Source organism: Sphaerodactylus townsendi, linkage group LG01, assembly GCF_021028975.2.
Source record: "Sphaerodactylus townsendi isolate TG3544 linkage group LG01, MPM_Stown_v2.3, whole genome shotgun sequence".
Taxonomy (NCBI): Eukaryota; Metazoa; Chordata; class Lepidosauria; order Squamata; family Sphaerodactylidae; genus Sphaerodactylus; species Sphaerodactylus townsendi.
Window position 1 is genome coordinate 46,226,465 of NC_059425.1, and position 16,448 is coordinate 46,242,912.

The 16,448-nt window shown below is 43.3% G+C and overlaps 1 long non-coding RNA gene across 3 annotated transcripts in view; it reads right to left on the bottom strand.

Moving 5' to 3' along the window:
• The window catches only part of LOC125424762, a 294,553-nt gene that overhangs the window by 190,726 nt on the left and 87,379 nt on the right, over positions 1-16,448 (bottom strand). Inside the window, exon 1 of one of the 3 annotated variants that reach the window (XR_007243276.1) lies at positions 15,369-15,603. The exons of the other annotated variants lie outside the window; for them this stretch is intronic. This is a non-coding gene — a long non-coding RNA (uncharacterized LOC125424762). Of the gene's footprint in view, positions 1-15,368; positions 15,604-16,448 lie in introns of those variants that run through there. 3 annotated transcript variants of the gene reach the window in all.

Below are 16,448 nucleotides of genomic sequence, written 5' to 3' on the forward strand. Positions count from 1 at the left end.
CTGAGTGGTGGTCCTTTGTTGAGGCGAAAATCCATGAAATGGGTCTATCATTGGACGCATTGGCTTTAATGAATGCCAATGAGCTAAAGCTGACTATCAAAAAGAGATTATATGATCTCGAGTATAGTTACCTGATGCAGCAGGCAAATAAACGCTGCTCTCCCTTGCATTTGGGCATACCGCTAAAACCATATACCATGGCTAGATATTTCCATTTGGTTTTAGAACCCAAATTGAAACAAGCTCTGACTCTTGTCAGGTGCAATATTCCCCCTTCAGCTACCACTCAGGGAAGAATACAGAAAGTGCCCTTTATTGAAAACTTTGTCCCTGCAGTTCAGCTTGTGAATTCAACACATGATATTACATTGCCCGTTACATAGCTTAGCCAGAAATAAATATCTAGACCCGTGGTTAAAACCCCCCTGTGATAATACTGATATATCAATTGTGGTAACTATGCTGGATTGTAGATCTGCAAGTATATTGGAAGCGTTGGCTAACTTTTTGTGCTCTGTCATTAGCAAATGATTATAACTGTACTGGAGATTGTATTTATTACACTGGTGTTGCCACTGTTGCTGTTAGATATTGTTGCGGTTGGTTTAATTATGCCATTCAAGGTTTTTATATATATATATATATTTATTTTATTTTTTATTTTTATTTATTTTTTGGTCTTATAGACCGCCCAACCCCCGAAGGGCTCTGGGCGGTGAACAGCATTAAAATAACAGGTACAGAATAAACGATACATAATTTGTATTTACAATGGTATAACCAAATCAATAATTAATTATATAAATGTAAAACTAATCCAAAAAGTTATTATTCTAAAAATGAAGCCTACATCTGATTGTAAATATTAAGATTATACCAGCAAGGCTGAGAAAACTACAATTTCAATCTTGTTTTACTGACTAGTGATTTAAATTGTGATTTAAATCAATTTGATTTAATCCACCCTGGTTATGATGGTGAGGGAAATCACAGATTGCAAAATGTAGTAGCTCCAAGTAAGGAGGAAGGTCAGCTAGGATTCTTTTCACTTCTCTTATGCAATCACTAAGTGCTCAGGATAAATGATGACAGCACAATATCACAATCTGACCATCTCCATAATAATGGTTAATTCAACTTCTATCAGCATTATAAATTGAGCATATCTTAGCACAGTGATGGCGAACCTTTTCAAGACCGAGTGCCCAAATTGCAACCCAAAACCCACTTATTTATCACAAAGTGCCAATACGCCAGTTTAACCTGAATACTGAGGTTTTGGTTTAGAAAAAACGGTTGGCTCCAAGGTGCACGTTACTCAGGAGTAAGCTTGGTGAAGCAACCGTGCAACACTTTGAATGGGTGAATCACGACCCTAGGAGGGTTTACTCAGAAGCAAGCCCCATTGCCAGCAACCGAGCTTACTCCCAGGTAAAGGATCGTGCCCAGGCTAGCCTAGATGTGTGTGTGCGGGGGGGTGATTTTCCATCCCACCCCCACATGATGAACTCTGTGCATGTGTGCCTACAGAAAGGGCTCTGAGGGCTACCTCTGGCACCCGTGCCATAGGTTCGCCATCACTGTCTTAGCAAGAGTATATGGAGCACAGATACATCCTTGAAGTAGGAAGGATTTTAATAATACGTAAACCTCCCAATAAGGCACATCTCTTATAAAACAGGTGATCAACTGAAATTTCTGCATTCTTCTCCTCAAATCTATCTACACAGTCAACTAATTTGAATAATGTTGTTAAACTGTAAGGTAAATTGCTTAATCTCAGTGGTCAAGAGGTGGTGGGATTATTCTGTGTAAATTTACCTTGTCCCTAGTCGACCCCTAACCAAGTACCTTCTGGGTCTCCTTGACCTGCAAGATGAAGGCACACTGCTATGGCTGGTGTTGGCTCAGATTGTTCTGGGGTAATGGCGGGGGCATTCTTGGAAAATTCACTTCATCAGAGACTCTGATCCAGTCAGGGCTAAGAGGTAAGCAAGATTTTCTGCTGCATTAAACACCTTAGTATTTGGGAGTTCAGCTATCTTGATAGTTTTACAGAAATATTTTAAGACATTCGGAATGCATTTTTACAGGAGGAGATGTTTTATGTTCTCATGACTACCTCATTCCATTTTTGGCACTATATATTGCCAACTGGCCCAGTTTATTTGGAGCATGGATAAAACATAGCCTTCCAGCAGAAACAGATCCTGTTTGAGTGTCTTGTATTCAGAAAATCACATATGGTTTTGCTGTGACTGAACTGAGCCATGGGCAGTCTAATCTGGGGAGCGGAGAACTGGGAGGAATCTCCCTCAGTAGCCAGCATAGTCCTGCACCAGTGTGGGCACAAGGGGCAAATGCACCGGCAGCGGTGTTACTTTCCTGGGCAGCTGGGTCCTGTGCGGCTCCATGGTGCCCAACTCAAGAGCCGCCGGTCACCCCCAGGCCTACTGGCACAAACAGGGATGTGGTGGAGGCATTCCTGGATGTGGCGTGAACGTAGGTTGGCTTCCACCCCAGGATTGTCACCAGTTGTGCTGCAGCCCTAGCCCTGCACTTATGCTACCCTTTTGGATGGTGTATGTGCATTGGGCTCCTTTGGGGAAGCCCTGGCAGCAAGGAGGGTTTCTCAGTTTCTCCCCTCCCCACACTGCTGGGGAAGCTCATTGGAGGCAATGCGGCACAACCTCTGGCATTTTGGCCCTGCCTCCACTGAACTTCTGGATTGGGCTCTTAGTTTCTCTGCATATACTTGCTCTAGAGAACTACTAGTTTCTGCCCTTCTCCACGTCTCTAGATGTTTTCTTTTGTGCACATGAACCCACACACATGCATGAATCCAAAAAAAGAAATGCCAGTACATGTTTCCTTCCACCTCGCCACACTTCTTCAACCAGAAAGTTCAATTCCCTGTAAAAGAAGCCAATGCAAATAAAGGTTCCATGTAAGAATGAGTGAGGTGAATATCTTAGACAATGATTCTTACTATGAACCCAGGGGTGTTCCAGGCTTTCTGTTTCCTTCTGAGAAATGCTGAAACATATGCAATCTCATCACACTACTCTGCCTTGTAAGTGCCTTATGCATTGCCGGTCTTATAAATAAATATTGAGAAACACTGTCATGAGGCAAAACATTGTATACTTCACTGCCTTCCTGAAACACTGTCTAAACAATTGGGTATAGCATTTCTAGCAAACATGCCATACTTTATAAAAAAATTATGAAGTCAAATTTTTCTGCTTTGAACAAATCAGATGCAAAAGAGGTTATACACACAAATATTCAGGCCATTCATGCATATGGTTAGCTTAGTGCAGGGGTAGGGAACCTGCGGCTCTCCAGATGTTCAGGAACTACAATTCCCATCAGCCCCTACCAGCATGGCCAATTGGCCATGCTGACAGAGGCTGATGGGAATTGCAGTTCCTGAACATCTGGAGAGCCGCAGGTTCCCTACCCCTGGCTTAGTGCAACCCAGGAGATATACCAAGACAAATGCAAAGGACAAAGCAAACAGTTATGCGTTGCGTAGCACAAATACAACTTTTGACTCCCGTGTTCTGCTAGAATGGATGATCTAGTTCTCCTTGTGCCAGGAATACACATTATAAAGAATAAGCCTCTGAAAGCAGGAAACCTCTCTACGTCTCAGCTCTCCCGGCATTTCATTTTCCCTATAAAATCGCTGAAATGATTCTCTCATCACATATCTGAAGCGAGCTCTGACTCACGAAAGCTCATATTGAAATAAACACTGTCAGACTTTAATATGCCATGTAGACATTTGTGCTATTCTGAAAGAAGCAACCTTGCTGCTCTGTCTCCCATTCTATATAATACAGAGCACCAAACCGTGTGATGTAATGCCATCATGCTATAAATTTCCCATTCATCTTCACTTGGCTGCTGCCAGAATGCCACATGAAGAGGCTGTAAACCTTAGCTTGCATTTATGGTGCCGAATCAAATTTCCTGAGAATCAAAAATGTAGCGGGAAGTTGCTGCAATAGTTAAGGTTGCTTACAAGTAGCACAGAAGTTTCATATGCCCAATATCATTGTAAGTTATATAATGGCTGCCAGTGGTGCCAGTATATAATCTTGCAAAGGGGTGGGGGGAGTGCTACTAAAAGAATCCTGTTAGCATTGTCTCATCATATCAATATTATTATTACTATTATTTATTAAATTTAGTATACCGCCCTATCCCCGAAGGGCTCAGGGCGGTATACAGATAAAACTTCCAGCAAGGTTAAGGGGGCAATTTTCACGGCCCCCAGGCCCAGTGCAATGTGCACCCCCTTTCCCCTTGTAGCTACGCCACTGGTTTCCATGCAACCTCCATTTGGGAAGGTTGCTTCCTGCCTTTTTTCTGCCGTTTTTGATCTAGCATTAGGCTTTCAGTGTGGGGAAAATAAGTCCTTTTGAATCTTCTGAAATAGTGACTCAAATAGTGGGAGGAACTGCTGTGGTGTGGGTGGAGGAAGGCAAGGAGGAATGAGAAAATCAAAAGAAATCTGAATGTATGCTGATCTCCACTTTCCCTGCAAAGGGAGAGGAAAAGTCACCCTTTCAGAGCTTTGGAAACCATGGCAATTCTTCGATTTGAGGGTAAAAAGGAGGAAATATGTGCATAATTGGAAATGAAACCCAAAGGGGATGTACACTCAATGCAAAGGAGACACAACTGGATAAATGGCCAGAAAGTCAATCCATATCATGTTGGGACTTCCTCATTTCCCGCTGTATTTTCCGGTTACTTTTGTCTTCTCATAATGTGACCAAAATACGATAGCCTCAGTATAGTTATTTTAACTTTCAGGGAGAATTGAGGCTTGATTTGATCAACAACATCTTATTTTTCTTTTTTGTGGTCCATAGTTTCCATAAAACTCTCATCCAGCACCACATTTCAAAGGACTGTACTTTTCTTACTGTCAACGTTCTTCATTGTCCAACTTTCACACCCATACATAGTAATAGGGAATACTACGGCATGAATCAACCTGGTTTGGGTAGCATCCTTAAAGTATAAGCCATCTATACAACCCTTCAAAGATCAGCTACTAAAATCCACTGGTCTCAGGCAAAGCAAATCTGGTGCTTTTATAACCTAAGCAATTGTCCTGCAACGTCTCTTTATGGAAAGAGAGAATCCTTGTGCCCTGACATGGATGGCCCAGGCTAGCCTAATCTTGTCAGATCTTGACTGCTAAGCAGGGTTGGCCCTAGTTAGTACTTGGATTGGAAACCACCAAGGAATACCAGGGCAGCTAAAAAACCAGGATAAATCACAGTGCCCTTATAGGTCTGTACAGTTTTGTTTTCTTTCTTTCTGATTTGATTTGCCTGCCACTAATAACCAAAGACAGAGAAACTGCTGGGGCACCATATTCCTGATCCCTTTAGAATAACAGCAAGGTATACATGAAAAAAAATTCTGTCATCATTGTTTTGCAAGCCTGCATGACTGATCTGAGACACTAAAAGCGAGGCTGAGTTATGGTATATTGTAAGAATATTAGTCATATCGTATATTTTTGTTTTGTGGCATCACCCCCACAGGACCTTTCTGAGTGAAGACTGATCATTTTTCAGTTTCAAAACTTGATACCCTTTCTCACTTGAACATTTCAGCTTCACTCAGTTCCTTAAATGAATTTGCACTTTAAACGAGTGAGTTCCTCTTGTAAGCATTGTTAATAAAACTAGCTGTGCTTTTTTTTCTACTAAAATGTCTCGTCATGGTGGTAAATTAGAAAAGAGAAGGTAATATAGAAAAATTATTTTGCTTTGTGGTACATCCAACGCTTGGCAATTCACTAGGATTCGTTGCCAATGATGTGAGGAGGCAAGAGAGACCAGAAACATTTAAGAAAACATATTAGCTAAAATAATGCTTTAGGTGCATTCAGTTTAATTGACCAATTTAAGAACAGTTTATGCTATCATTATCCAATAGAAATCAAATCCTTAATTTATTTTAATTAAGAGTTAAGGGGAAAACTAATTCAGGCATATAACAATTTAAACTAAAGGAAAAGACACCCAAGAAAATCAGTGGCTTTTTGCTTACTTATGTTTTCATCTTGGGAAAGAGTCGGTGCAAACAGATCATTACACGAAGCTTCAGCTTTGCATTACTAGGTAGGACGAAGAATTAATTTAAGATATATTTGGGAAGGCACCTGAATTCAAGGGTAAATTACTGACTGGGGATAACAGCCTGCCAGCTATTGATACTTTTCATGTCAGTACAACAGTACAACATACTCACTCAGTGGCTTGAGAGTCACCTGTGATTCCTTCAACATTGTTCCCTGATGTGGCACCTGCCTTGTTTCAGAAAAGTGGGTGCAGCCCAAAAAAGCTTGTGTTCAGCAAGTGGTTCACAATTTAAAACAGCTGCCACCAGAGGGACCAGGGGACAGGTAAGCTGCAAGGCTTCCTGAGGAGTGGGCCTTGTGCCAGGGAAAGAAGTGAAGGCCCATCCTCTCACCCTCTCCCTTTCACAGTCTCTGCACTCTCTTCTCAGCAAGCAGGTGGCTGCAGTGGTGTAGCGCCCACGGGGACAAATGGGGACAAATGTCCTGGGCGTTACACCATTTGGTCAGGTGGGGCGAAAACTCATCCCCCACCTGGCCACGCCCAAGGACAAGGCTGGGGCGGCGCATCCCAGGTGTGCTGAGAGAGTCATGCGCCACTTCAGCCTCCTCCTTGGTGGCACGTGCCTCTCTCAGCACGTCTGGGACACGCCACCTCAGTCTTCTCTTGGCAAGGAGGATGCTGGGGTGGCACGTCCCTGTGATGTGCCAAGAGAGGGATGCGCTGGCCCAGCCTCCTCCTTGGAGCATCTCCTGTGATACGCTGAGGGATGCACCACCCCAGCCTCCTTATTGGAGCACCAAGGAGGAGGCTGGGCTGGCGCATGACTCTCTCTTGGCAAGGAGAATGCATTATCCTGGGGCAGCGCATAACAGGGACTGGGTCAGTGCGTCCCTCAGCAGGTCACAGGGACGTACCGCACCAGCAGCCTCTTTGCCAAGAGGAGGCTGGGGCAGCGCATCCCAGACGCGTTGAGAGAGGCACGTGCCACCAAGGAGGAGGCTGAAGCAGTGTGTGATTCTCTCAGCACACCCGGGATGCGCCAGCCCAGCCTCCTTTTGGCAAAGAGGATGCTGGGGTGGTGCGCCCTGTGACATGCCAAGGGACACGACGGCCCAGCCTCTTCCTCGGCGTGCTGTCCTCCTTGTTGGCACATCACACCCAGGCCCAGCAGGGTGTGGCTGGGGCCTCTGCTGAGTCGAGGGAGGAAGGAGGAGGGGGTGAGTCCTCCTTCCCCCTCCCCCTGCCAGGGGTTGAGGAGGCTGCTGCGCATGCCCTCACCCAGCAACAGAAAGCCCTGCTGCTGGCTAAGGTAAGTAGGCATGGGTGCCCAGGGACGGGGCGGAAAATTCGGAGTCTGCCCCGGACTCCTAATTCCCAAGCTGTTGCTCTGGGTGGCTGCATAGGGGAGAACAGCTGGCTACAGTGGGGTGGAGATTTTACTCCCCTTTCTCCTTGGCCATCTGCCCCACCCCTGGAAACTGAGGCAATCTCACACTCCTGTCTGATATGCTGTGCCTCATGCTGAGGAGAGAATGTAAAGGAAGAGGGAAGCCCTTCTATCTCACTTCAGAGAAACAAGCACTGTCTAAGACTAAACAGCAGTAGAAAGAAACTACTGTTCAGGTAATTTCTTAAAAAGTGTATAGTTACATATTTAATATTAATAGTTATTTCTTATATGATTGTGTGGGTATGCTTGGTTGGTTGGCACACAGGGTACATAATAGTAATGGGACTAATTTGATTAATGGCAATTGTAAATGTGGCTTTCCATGAGACATAAACCAAGGACCACTTTGCTAGACTGAAGGTTATATTCTCTAGAGAACAGCAATATATTTTATAAAGGTTTAGAGAAATAAAGTTTTCTTAAGAACATTTTGCTTGATATAACCTGAAAGAATGCACATAGTCCAGAAGTTCTAAAACAGGGGTAGGGAACCTGCGGCTCGAGAGCCGCATGCGGCTCTTCTGCCCTTGCACTGTGGCTCCATGAGCCGAGCTGCCGGCTTCATCCTTGCCCGCTCTGCAGGCAGCAGAGCGGGTGCACCAATTACCTGCGGCCGGCTGGGCAGCGCCGCGGGTTTCCCCTCTCGCTCGCCTTGTTCGAGCGGGGCGGGCGCTTTCCTGGCAGCCGGCAAGGCCAAGCCACTGGCCCCATCCTTGCCGCCATGCGCTTCTCAGAATGAATGGAGTAAAAGGTAAAAAAACCCCAATATATACAGTGTTATTTTAAATGTCAAAAATTATTTGCGGCTCCAAGTGTTTTCTTTTCCCGTGGAAAACGGGTCCAAATGGCTCTTTGAGTGTTAAAGGTTCCCTACCCCTGTTCTAAAACAATCAGCCGAAAAGACCTGTTTGGGGGAGCAAACAAAATGTCACAGTATCACATCTATATATCACATCTATATGTGAATTCCTATTAAACTGGGGCAAAGAACAATTTAAAGCACAGCACAGACAATACTGAATCTTCCCTCCAGCAGTGCTTTCCTCCCTGAAATTGTTTCTTCCCAGCCATTTTTCTCCTTGCGGTTGTAAGGAACTTCTGCCAAGAGAAAAAAAGGATAGGAATATGTTTCTTCAGGAAATGGGGGGAATGGGAATGTGCTTTAAAACTGTCCACCTCTTCTCTTTTTTTAACGAATTTTTCAATGGCACATTTTTGAAACATCAATATACTTTTGTGACACTTTCTTCCTCCTTATCCCTTGTTCATTTCACATATTTCCACTCTTTTTTATAGGAATTTGCCATGGTCTGTGTGACAACTTCCAGAATTTTGCTGCGTGTAATCAGAGCAAAGCTCCAGCAAACAAGGATTTAACCACAGCAGCTTGTGGTTGGCTGGCAGCTAGAGAGCCAGAGTTTCAGTCAGAGCTGTGAGGACTGAGGGTGATTTCGAGCAGAGAGAGCTAAGGAATGGTTGTAGATTGAACTGCTCCATTCTCTTGATGAAAAGCTTTCTCTTTGTGAGGGGACAAGTCAAGGAGATGAAAGTGATCTGTTCCGAGTACGCAGTAATACCACAGTGATACACTAAAAGTATCCTGGTTATTTATCTCTGAGGGAAATACACTGAAGGAGAATAAGCAAAGAAGCCTTATTGAGAGAGTGGTATTTCACAGAGTAGAGAGTGGATTTAATTCTGTAGGGAAACAGAACAGAAAAATCCTGCTAGAAAACCTTAGTGTGTATGACAGGACATGTCTGATGTCAGATTGCCCAAGTCAGTGTGGAGAAATCCTGCTAAATTATCTTTTACCTGAAGATCAGCTTGGAACTGTCAGAAAACTTGGCTCTCTGTCTTACAATTGGGTTTATATACTTTGCTCGAATTTCATTGGAGAGCGGGCAATAGAAGAAAGTGTGCTGTACAGTTTTGGGGCAGCCCAGCTTACAGGGGCAGAGCCTTTCAACATAAGCAAGATTTTGGAATTTTCCATAGAGGACAGCAGATGGCAAGACATTGAATCTAGCCAGGGAAAAGGCTCTTCAGTGATTTGGATTTTGAAGAAAGTAAAATTATTCAGCCGTTTGACCATCTTTTATTGGGATTCCCAAGCCTAAAAGGGAACAGGTTTTAAAAGCTGCAGTATAAAGATTTTGTGCTTCTGATTCAAAGAATCTAATTTTGATTGCTTTAAAGGCTTCAGTAGCAGAAAACTCATATAATCCATATATAAACCAATGAAGCTAATTTTTCTTTCAATAGAGGCTAACCAATTAGAATGGTTGGATTCAGAAAGAATCTGTTAAATGAAACTAGAGGGATATAGGCTGTAGTGAATTGACAGCCAATATTTAAATGTTCTAAGCCACGCTATAGTTTCCAACCTAGTCTGGCCAGTTTCAATGCAAAGAGCTGCATGTGGAACACATCTCAGCATCCCCATGATTTCACATCTGAATTTTGATTAAACACAATCAAGGGAATGATTAACCACTGCAATTCACAGAAGAATTCCATATAACAGTTGAGTGCCTATTTTAGTATTAAAGATTTTCAAGGCTGCAGGAATATATTGATTACCCTGTTATAGAAAAAACAGGTAATTGCTGAAGAACATACACTCGCAATGGCTATTGCTTATCTACCATGAATAGTCCAGGAGCGAACAGAATTCCTAGCTATATAAACTGTTTAACCTGTTCCAGTTTGTGACTATTTATTTTCCATTTATAGTGTTTCCAGGTTTTACTGAAGACAAGGGTCTTAGATTTCTTGTCATTTAGTTCCAGACTATTAGCCAAGCAATACTCAGAACAACAGTTCAATAGTTAGTTCAGGCCCAACTGTGTAGTAGATAACAACACTGCATCGTCTGCATAAAGTAGAATGGGTACATGAACTGATCCTAATCTTGGTGAATGCCCATTGACTTTAGAAAGAAGTGGGGCAAAATCATTTAAAAACAAATTAAGGAAGAAAGGAGCCAGGATACACCTCTGTTTAACTCCCTTATTGGTGGGTATCATTTGAGTCAGTCTTCCAGCTATAGAGCATTTAATTTGACAACTCGTGGAGGTGCGTAGCTTTTTAATGGGAAACAAAAGTCTCCTATCTATATTCATCATGCTAATTTCTTTCATAATAAATCCCTTGGGATGGACTCAAATGCAGCTTTCAGATCAAGAAAAGCTGTAAATAATTTGGAGCTACCTCTAATGGTGTATTTGCTTCCTAGATGAGAAAGAACCAGAACAGGGCAATTTTAAAGAATTCACTGTTACTCATTTTAACCCAGAAAGCTGACACACTAGAGTGCCTGTACGTAGGCGACAGCATAGCACTCTTCCTTCATCAGGTCACAGGGTGTTCATTAATGGGTACAATTTTTTTAAAAAAAATAGCTCATCGTGTGACTATTAATACTGAAGACCCAGTTTTATTTACTGTAACCTTCAACCACTTGAAATAAAAAAACCACACCAAGTAATGCAAGTAATAGCTTGCCTGCTAATCAGAACTTTTCAAACTGTTCTACCTACATTGCCTTTGTAAGTTTTGTTCTCTTAGATTATAGTTACACATTTCTACCATTATTATGATTTCTGTGCTGTCGGTTTGTAGCCTAGCTTCAAAATAAGTTCATATCTCCTCGAGGAAAGCATTTCTTCCATCTTGTTTTGTAGTTACAGGCTGGTATGGGCTCAGTCTTGTGCCCACATATGTGCACAGCAGCATGCAGGAAAAACCTCTAGCCCAGAGGTCTGCAACCCGCGGCTCCGGAGCCGCATGTGGCTCCGTCGTCCTTGTACTGCAGCTCCGCATGGCTTGGGTCCTCTCAACCTCCTTCGGAGAGTCGCCCTAAAGGTTAATGGGGAAGAGTCCCCGTTCCTAGAGAGGCACAGCCTGAGATGGCTATCCCAAGCCACTTCCAGCTTCCCTGTCCCAGCTGCCTGGTTGGCTGATGCCGGTGATGACAGCGTGGGGTAGGGGCGGAGCACTGCTGGTGGAGGAGGCAGGACCACATGGGGGACCCCAGCAGTGCCACCTTGTGTTGCAGCCCCCCAGCAGCCCCGCTGAGCTGCAGGGGCTTTCCTGGTGGATGGCAGCCTGGCTGAGTCCAGGTGAGAAAGATGATGTCAGGTTTTATTACCTGCAACCCTGCAAGGTTACACTCGTTGGGGCTGTTTGATGGGGAGGTGGGGGTGGATGGGAATTGTTTGCTTCTGCATTGCCAAGGAGAGCAGGAGCGCATGGGGGAAGCCTTGTTCGTGGATCTTGGAAGGTTTACTTCAGGGTAAGCCAGTGGAGGGTAAGCTTGTAGATCGTGGTAGGGAGGAAGGCCGGCATCATCCTCAGCCATGGTTGTCGTGGGTTGCCAACTCCTGGCAAGCAAATCCCAGGACATTTGGGGGTAGATTCTCAGAAGCTATGGCTTTTGGGACCAGGGCGGGGGGCACGCTCAGTGAGGAATATGGCTGTTGAGTTCACCCTCCATGGCAGACATGGAGGTCTGTTATTATTTTTTTAAGAATTCAAAATGTGTTCTTTACATAAATAAAATATAATTTTCTCTGTAGCACTTCATGGATTTCATAAGCAACACACTATAATTGTTTATACAAAGCATAAAGGTAAAAAAACAATATATACAGTGTTATCTTCATTTTAAATGTCAAAAAGTATTTGTGGCTCCAAGTGTTTTCTTTTCCGTGGAAAACGGGTCCAAATGGCTCTTTGGGTGTTAAAGGTTGCCGACCCCTGCTCTAGCCTATGCAGTTTTCTAAATCCCATGTCAAGCCAGCCATGTGAATGCATAGCCATGTGATGCTGCAAACCGTTCTAAGAGCTGGTTGTTGTGAAGATGCCAACCACTGATGCAGGCGAAACGGTAGGAAGATCTACCAGACCACGGCCACACAGCCAGAAAACCCACAACAACCAGTTGAGCCCAGATGTGAAAGCCTTCAACAATACATTCTAAGAGCTGATTAGCAAAATTAAAGAACACAAACATAAAGTCTACTTAGTTTAGGCTGAAGCTCCTGGAAGTCAAGATGAGCTAGGTTTTTTCCCTACAGCTGCTAAGTTCTGAAATAGTCACAAACATCAGACCATTCAGTGAGTGAGTGAGTGAGTGAGTGAGTGAGTGAGTGAGTGAGTGAGTGAGTGAGTGAGTGAGTGAGTGAGTGAGTGAGTGAGTGAGTGAGTGAGTGAGTGAGTGAGTGAGTGAGTGAGGAAAAGGGTTAGACCCTTTTCTTCTCATCACAATATAGCCACAGAGAGTCCAGACTATGTTTATGTCAGGTGAGATGTAATAGCTGCTTACATAGCTGTTTGTGCTACAGTAAGAGAAATACAGTAGGTCAGTATTTTGCCTCCAGGCTTACCCAAAGCACACCCAAACTGTGGACTGCAAAAGAACCAGATGAATATTTGGTACCCACTAGCCCAGACTAGCTTGATCCATCTCGTCAGAGCTTGGAAGCTGAGCAGCATTGGTACACGGATGGGAGAAACCAAGGAAGACTGGAGCTGCTAAGCAAAGGAAGACAATGGCAAGCCACCTCTGCTCAACCCCTGCCTTGAAAACCCACTGCAGAACTTCATGGGACTGCAATGTCAGGTGTGGCTTGATGACACACTTTACCTGTATTCAAATATCAAGCCCTTGTAGCCCTCACTGTCAAGTAATACATTCCCAATATCATCTCAAGAAAAGAAAAAAATATCTAAAGTTCTAAACCATAACAACATTGGCCACAGCAGTAAAAACACAGACCAATAACTAAAACCACGACGTTATGCAGCATAGAAGTTAAATTTCTACTAGCAACATAAACTAGGAAAGGATAGAATGTAGAAAATGTTTAAAGCAAGGGATAAAAATTGAAAGTCAGTTTGCAACATAGCAAAATCTATATAAAACCTATAACAGGATAAGTACAAAAATTAAAAATCTTGCACAGACCACTAAAACAACTCAAGAAAGTCATATTTTGAATAAGTCATATCTAGGACTTTCCTTTACAGTTAAATCAACAAAAATCCTGAGCCATTATTCCATATGTGATTTTTTTTTCCTATGTCAAATCTATGTACAAAGTTGTCATGTATGAAGCACCCTAACAAACAGATCCTCAGAAAAAGGAGGCATGGGGCAAGAACTGCAGCTTTTTTAAAGAGTAGGGGCCAATTAGCAGCTTGTTGGGAGTCACCTGGCTTGAATTAGGATGTTATTGAACAGAATTGCTGAACTGGCACACAGTTTTGAATTGCCATACAGCTTGTTTGGCAGGCAAAGAAACAAAGATTTGGTTGTGGGATGGAAAAGGGGAAGGAGGTGTACATTTTCCCCAAGTCCATTTTGGAGATTGAATGAAATGCAGATGTCTGGAAAATTAATTGCAGACTGGACAGGACTTGGTGGGTTTCCACCTATCTTTAATGCAAAACCATTCTGCATCCCTCCCTCAAGGGAAGAAAGGGGCGGGATTTGCCATGGCTGGAAGAGAGGAGAACAGATCACCTTTACATTGGCTCCTTGTATGTGCTGCATCAGGGGCCTGGCAGGGGAAGACTATACAGGGATCGGTGGCCAGTAACCCCACAACCTTTGGTATAGGAGACCCAAGGAACATTGCCTCAGAGGAATAAGTATTGGGATGGAGAAGTACATGGATGGAGAAGAATAGTTATATGGATACACATATTGAACTCATTTCTATGTAGTGGTTAAGAGGGGCAGACTCTAATCTGAAGAACTCAGTTTGATTCTCCACTCTTCCACAAGAAAGATGTACTCTAGTCATGAGAACTGGGTTCAATTCCCCTCTCCTCCACATTAAACCTGCTGGGTAACCTTGGGATGTAGACAGTTCTCTCAGAACTCCCTCAGCCCCACCTATCTCACAAAGTGTCTGTTGTGGGGAGCGGAAGGGAAGGCAATTGTAAGTAGCTTTGAGACTCCTCAAAGGTAGAGAAAAACTGAGTATAAAAACCAACTCTTCTTCTTCCACTGGCAAACATGCTTCTGATGGCATAGCACCTGACACATGGACAATGCAGTCAACCTGATGATATCTTCAACACAAGGCAATCATGTGGACTAGTTGTATATTGACATGCATTCACTGTAAAACAGATCTTATAAACCCTGGTGTGGAATTAATTCTGAAGGAGTCAACTACAAAAATCCCACTAAGTCTCAAGTTAATAGGATGCTAAGGTACTCAGACATTATTTTACGTAGTTGTTGTGGTCAATCAGTCCAAAATACCCCAATTAAAAAAGTTTTTCAAATCATCATTCAACTTGCGGATGTAGTAAAGGGAAGCAAATCATTCTGCCAGAATTGCCGTTTCATCAGTGATAGAGCAAGGGACCGTATATGTCAAGGGGACACTGTGGGTGTGACACAAATGCAACAAATGAATTTTTTAAAATTCCTTTAAAACCTATCACACATGACACCCATAATTAAGCACCTACTAGGTTTTTGTAACAACCAGCATTGAATTCTGAAATCAGATGCCCAGTAGAGAGGACAGCTAGTTATCACACCCAATTTTTCCTGCAAAACTGATCTCAACCATTATCCCAAAGTTAAAACAGATCAAACTAAAGGAGACATGTTAAGAATTAGATTGTCACAAAGATTAAAAACACCCATACAGTCCATAACAGACTATCACTTTGCTCATCTGTCAATGCTCTGTATTCTAGTCAAGGTTAAGCTCCCCAGTCTGCAAAGACACAGACAAAGAGACATACAGAGAGAGAGAATAGGAGAGAAACATGCTTACCATTGGGCTGTGTCTCGTTCCTTTTCTAGTCTCCACACACTTTGAAGGAGGGTATCTCCAGGGATCTAAAACTATCTAGAGGTGGTACTGGTATGGGTTAAAAAATATTCCTGGCAACCCAGGGATAATACACGTATTTCCTTACATTAAAAATAATTCATGAAATGATTAAGGAAGAAAAAAATACAACCCAGTCTTCATGCTCACTGTAACTAGATGATTATTCATGCTGACTCACCAGCCACAACTTCCTCTCCTCACATTCTTTACATACTTCAGAGTATGACTAGTCAATTTCTCAGGGTCTCTGTATCTCAATTCCTTCCAGGAAGGACCCATTTCAGTCCATACCATGGGTGGGAAATATGTGCAACACTATTTAAAGAAAGACATCATGCTGCCTTTCTCTTTCATGTAAATGCTGCTTATGAAAGAAACATTCCATCAAGCAATAGCATAAATGTATGCTTACAGTCAAGAACTATATAGCAAACAGTCATTCCCTTATCTGATGTGAAAATCTAAATTTAAATAATAAAACTGGTTGGACACTGCAGTGATCAGGAAGAACTGATTTATAAGCAATGCCACAAACACTACCATTCTACACATGAGCAAAACCAGCACTGCCCATGAGGCAGAAATGACCTAGCTACATGAAAAGGTGTATCAGTATTTGTTTAATGCTGTCCCCGTGGTTTGTACCAGTGGTTCATTCCCTCAGGTGTACAGCATCTGATTTGTAAGAACCCACATTTAATCCTCAGCATCTCCAATTAAAGAAGCAGGCTGATGATGCAAAAGACCTTGAGCCACTTAAACCCACAACAGCCAGCTGATTCCAGCTGTGAAAGTCTTCAACAATCAGAGGCTGAGCTACCAGGGGAAGGGGGGCACACTGCACTGGGCGTGCACTCCCCCCCCGGTGGCACCCCACCCACCTTTACCTTACTTCAGTCTGAAAGTAGAGGCTGGAAAAGCTTCCTGTTCACTTGAGGCTGAAAATGGCCAGGCGGGAACTACACTTCCCAGAAGACCTCGTGAGCCCCAAGGTCCGCAAAGTTTCAGGCATAGATTTCT